Source organism: Numida meleagris, chromosome 11 (assembly GCF_002078875.1).
Source record: "Numida meleagris isolate 19003 breed g44 Domestic line chromosome 11, NumMel1.0, whole genome shotgun sequence".
NCBI lineage: Eukaryota > Metazoa > Chordata > Aves > Galliformes > Numididae > Numida > Numida meleagris.
In genome coordinates, this window is record NC_034419.1 from 16,307,480 (window position 1) to 16,313,479 (window position 6,000).

Genomic DNA, 6,000 nt, shown 5'->3' on the forward strand with positions numbered 1-6,000 from the left:
AATAATATGGACGAGTCACATCCTACACACTGAGCAGAACATGTTACCCTGTACTGCAGAGTGAGCCGTGGATGGAAGCTTCATCTTGTATTGATATTGCGAGACATGTAAGAATTATAAGATAGAAAAAAAATATAAACTCATTTGTACCGACTTGATGCTCATCTCATGCACGTAAGGAGTTCAATACCACTCACAGAGGGTTGCTGAACTTTCGCATCACGCTGCAGCAAATTGGACCCATTGAAGGCAGTGAAACCAAAGGCCCCTCCGGAAACGAACCACTAGAGGGAGACTGACTTCTTACTGTGACATCGATCCCGCACCTCCAGCGCCGGATTCAGATCAAGTGTGCTCCATATAGCTCAGGTCAAAATTACTCGTGTGTTGCTTCTTCTCAACTAAAAGTGGATGAAACGAATAGGTCAAGTTTGCCTTAGTTACTGCAAAGTGGGAGAGCGTTGTGCAAATGGGATCAGGCAGTCACATATCCTACTGTTTGTAAGAGAGGTGAGACCCAGCCTATTAAAAAAAAAAACACACCAAAAAAATACCCCAGCCACTGAAAATACTAATAGCTGTATCCTAGCAACAGCACAGATTCCTTGTGGACTTTGTTCTGGAGCCTGCAGTCTTATTTCATCAAAATTATTGACTTTCTCAAAGTCTCTAAACGACCATCAAAAACCAGTTAGCACTTAAAAAATACAAACATTTAATTAGTTGCATTAATAAGCAAAAAAAAGAAAAGAAAAGAAAAAAAGAAAAGAAAAGGAGCATTGCATGCTAGCACTGCCTTTTCACGGAGCTCAGTTTAGCACCCTTTGAAACCAGTGTCAAAATCTCCACTTTATTTGCTGGTAACAGAGCCAGGTCCCACCTTATGGAAGAAAAGCTGCAGATAAGGGTTGGCAGATGGGAGCTGTTCCCCAGGTTGGACTCACACATTGCTCAGCTGAAATTCATACAGCTCCCCACAGCTCTTCTAATCGTCATGTTCTTATTGTGAAGGTCAAATGGCATTTACACAGCATGCAGGGGCATCGCACCACGCACATAACCAAGGTAAACCAAATAAAGGAGAAAAAAAAAAGAAGCAAAGAACAACCAGCAACAGCAACAAAACCCAACGACAAAGAAATCGGCTGCTCGTTCTCCCTAACAGCTTGCACGATGATCTGAGCAGTCCTGGGGGCATTTTAGCATTTAGCTCCAGGTTTGGGTAGGCTCAGATTTTGGGGCCCAATTTTCACTCAGCTCCAAAGTACATCACAGCTTTTCTGACAGTTTTTCTCTGTTATTTCAAGCTCTGCTTCAGTAAGTTAGCAAGACCTTTTACCAGAGAGAAAGTACCATTAAAATAATAAATTCCTTTTCATCAGACTGCCTTAAAAGCTCAGTTGATAGAATAGTACGATAAAAAACGCTTCTCATGCTTTACTTGGCCCACAAAGTTGCTTGAGACTCACGAACACTTCTAAACTGCAAAACCTTTTCATGTGCTATTTCTGTAGTTCAGAATTAACCAGGAGAGTGTCTTTGTTGAAGAAGCAATTTAAGCACAGAAGTGTTAGTTAGCGGCTCTCAGTCCTTGAACATGAATCCAACGATGGCTTGATTTTAATTCCAGACGTGGGGCTGAATTGTTTGTGCTGCTTCAGAAGTAGCTTGGGAAGGAGTGGCACTGACATCCGAGCACCTTTTCTACTTACTTAGGATCATGGCAATGCATTGCTGGATTAGCATCCCACTCCCACCTGGCACAGGCTTTGCCACACTAGGTTACCTAAGGACTTAGCATTGAACTCATGGACTCATCCTGTGAGAGACTGCAGTTTTAATCACATAGAAAGTTGAAGTAGACTCTGTAAGCAATTACTGAATTGTAGCAATGGCAGCAATGTGGTGGACCAACGCCAGCAAGACCACCCGATGTCAGTGTGGAAAAAACTCCGGACAACAGGCATGTTCAAAAATGTTGGAAAATATAATTATGCAACTGCAGAAGGACATGCTTACCTGAGCACTTTTTGCAGAGCTACAAAGGGGAGGAGAAGAGGAGAGAAGAGAGAACCTGCATTTTATAATTGCAACAGAAGTCATTATTTTATGGTCATTCCTCATTATAGATTATATTGAAAGACTCGTACTGGTAAACCAACCTTTGAACTGATGTCACCAACAGTACAGGATTCCATTACAAGTAGCTCCAGCACCATCAATAAGTCAATACTTCTCCCTGACAATTAGAATTATCCCTAAACTGCCCAAAGGTAATCAGCTAATGAAAAATCTAGAGATTCATCCCCAGTTACATTCCTTGTTATACCCTGTTGGGCTAATTTATACCTAGGTAATATACAAAAGGGCTGAAAAAAGCAACATGCAACACATGTGCCACCAAGACAAAGGTGTGAAGCACAGCCTGGGCAGATGGCTGTAACCCCATGAGGGACAGAAGAAATAGGAAAGTCTGTGCATGGGGAGATGCCCCTGAGACCTCAGAGGCAAGGACTCTGTGTAGCTTGCTCAGCACTGCTGTGGGCCTGGAGCAGGAGCAGAAAGGCCCAGTGCCTCGTGCCTCGCTGAGGCTGTGCCCTGCAGCAGGGGAGGCTTCTGCAAAAGCTTCAGAAGAGCAGCGTGTCCCCGGCCATTCAGCAGCTCAGCTGAGAAGAGGCAGTGAGAAAAGCGAGCAGGAGGCAGCTATTCTTCCCCTCTGCTTTCTTCCCTCTCCATTGAGCACTTTAAAGGCCTGCTCCCTTTGCAGGGCGCTCAGAACTTCCAGCAAGTGGCACGCACGGAGGCACTCACAGCCATGATACCTGTGTCTGGTTATTTCCAGTCAAAATAATCTCCTACTCAATTATGGAGAAGAATAGAGGAGCTCAGCCTGACTCACGGTCACATGGGGGAAAAATGAGAGGAGCTGCTGGAGTTCAAAACGTTCCACTGCTGTGGAGGAGGATCAGTGCAGCGGGAAGGAGTGCTGCTCTGCAGCAGCGCATCTCTGAGGGATGGAGGAGACCCGAGTCCACTCCCCGCTGTGCCAAGTGCATTCCTCCACTCTTCTCTCCTCCCTCCCCAGGAGAGCATGTGGGGTATTGCACAGCCAGGGAGAAGCCCTTGGAAGATGCGAGGGCTGTCAGATGCCGCTCTCCAAATGCACGCAGAGCAATTTTGGGTTCAGCAGTGACACTAATGCTCCATCTGCTCTGCTCTTGTTTGTGCATTTGGTGTGCCTGTGCCAACACTTCTGTGAACAAAGCCACATTCAAACCCTTTGTGGTTGCCCTGCTGACCAAGGAATCACACTCAGCCCAAAAGCAGCGCCCTGTGCCTGCCCTGCCCCAACACCTGTGCTATGCTTTCCCAAAGCTGCCCTCCCTCATTTTGCTGCCATGTAACACAGCTGTGCCCTGCATAAAGAGGGCAAGCATGACTCCCGTACGAAGCACTTATTTGAGGTAGTAGCATAAATTTTGCAGACATAGAGCTTCTTGCTCTATTTTCACACTGGCCAGTACCTAAACACTACCTCAGTGTGTCATTTTTTCATTCCGCTGTTGTCACCAAGTACTGGTGAGACCTTGCAGCTCCCTGAAAGGAGAGTGTAGCAAGGCGGGGGTTGACCCCTGCTCCCAGGTAACAGTGACAGGACAAGAAGGAATGGCCTCATGTTGCACCAGGGGAGGTTCGGATTGAGTGTTAGAGGAAATTTATTCTCAGAAAGAGTGATAATGTATTGGCACAGGCTGCCCAGGGAGGTGGTGTGCTCATCGTCCCTGGAGGTGTTCCAGAACTGTGGAGATGTGGCACTAGGGAAGTGGTCAGTGGGGGTGGATTGGGGTTGGACTTGGGGATCTGAGAGGTCTTTTCCAACTTTAATGGTTCTATGATTCCTTGATTACTATACCTGAAAACTTGTCCTTGCCTGAATTGCATGTGATGGCAAAATTGGTGCGGCTGACTGCTCCCATCTGCCCCCCTTCCCAGTGGTATCTCTGCCACAGCAGGAGCTCAGGCTTTAACCTTCAGGCACATCCTGACATTTTCTGCTTCCCTTGGATCACCCAGGAGATAACACTTCAGTTTCTGCTAAGGGATACGGGGGATGCGTGGTGATGACGCTGTGGCTCTCCCTGCGCTTCCTTCAGACTTCAGCTCTCCCCTCGCTACAGGTGGAAGAAAGATGAGCTAGCAGTTTGCTGCCGGCCTGGCACAGCAGCCGTGAATTACAACAGTTCCTGAGCCAGCTCAGCTGCGCTGGCGTGCGTGCAGGGAGGCACAGAGGAGAGAAGTGGGTGAACTGTTGCCTTGCTCACAGAGCTCCCATAGGAGGTAAAGTCCCCTATGTTCCTCCGCAGGGCCACATGCCGCAGGAACAACCAGTCCTGCACTGCCGGCGGTGGCCCCAGTGCCCCAGACACGAGGTCCCCCCATGTCCCACAGACAGCTCCTCCCAGCTGCCGAGAGGACACCACGCACCCAGCGCTTGTCACCGCCCGCAGCGCCCGCGTGGGAAACGCCTGGGAAATAGCAGAGAGCACTGAGCAACCCGTGGGCAATCCTCTGTCACAGTATAACTCCGGTGCAAATGAGAAACCTAACTACTGAGAACAGCTCAGACGTGTTGGTAGAAAGCAAAAAGCAGCCTCATTTATCTGCTTTTTGTGTGTGTGTGTGTGCTTTCAGGATTTCTTTGCTCTGAATAAATACCAGATCCAAACCAGAACACGGGCGAGGGACACGTTGCCCTCAACCATTCTCTGGGCTGAAGCCTGCTGTGGGCTCCACCAGTGTCCAAACACTAGGACAGCTCTGGATGTCTGAGGTCAGCACGCAGCCCCAGCACAGATTTCTGACACTGCTCACAAAGCCCTGCTTGAAGGCTACTCTGCCAGAACGAGTGTTTGGGGCTGATGCAGATAATTTAATTGCCATTGTTTCTGGAATAACGCTGAATTTACTGACGGCTTTTAATAGAACGTTTGAAAAGGATTTTAGATGTGTCCTTCACGAGAGGCCATGATGGAAATTCAGCAGCAGCACAATAATTGCATTAGCATCTTCAGCATGCCTAGGGCCTTGCCCTAAATATCTTTCTTTTCTGCCTGTTTAGGTGCATCAGACCCCACATGTCAGGGTTCTGACTTGCAGAGGCGGCATTGCCTCGGTGTTCCCGCTGAGATGTCTGTCCATCAGCTCGCTGCAGAGCTACACCCCCTGAAGCACTCCCTGCCCAGCGGGGACACCGGCAGCAACAGGCGGCATCCTCCCTCCGCACACACCCGGGGAGAGCTCCGGCATGGCCGTATTCGGCAGCGGCACGCTCCCGACCACCACACGGCGAGGCGCATCTCTGCCACACGGATACCCGCACGCTGCAGCTCTCAGCGGGCACGTCCGTGGGTGCGCACCCACCTGTGCCGCGCACGCACCTCCAGCCATGACTTCACCCCTCCGCCCCCGCCCGCGGCTCTCCGAGGGCATCGGTACCGCACGGCCGTGCCCTCCTCTCCCGCACACCGCCAGCGGCTCAGCCCCGCGGTTGGGGGGCTGAGGAGCGGGGCGGGGGCCGGCGGCTCCGCTCCGGGCCGCGCTGCGGCAGCGGAACCTCCGCACCGCTCCGCGCCGCTGCGCGCTCTCCTCGGTCCCGCGCTCCGCAGGGGCTGGGCTGCGCGGGGGGCGGAGGCAGTTGCGGAGAGAGGGAGGGAAGGAAGGAAGGAAGGAGGGAGGGGGATTTACCCCATTGTCCTCGCCGGGAGCTGGGCAGAGCCGCCGCCGCTGTGCGCAGGCTCGGCCGGCCCCTCGCCCCGCGCGGCGGCGGAGCAGCTCGGCGGTGGTAAGGGGTGGGGGGGGCTCCGCTCCGCGCCTCGCCCCCGGGGCCCCTTCCTTCCTCCATTCCTCCCCTCCATGGGGCGGTGGCGGCGCGGGGCGCGGCCCTAGCGGGGAGCGGAGCCGCATGGCCCGCGGGGAGTGCGGCGGCAGCGCCGCTCCTCG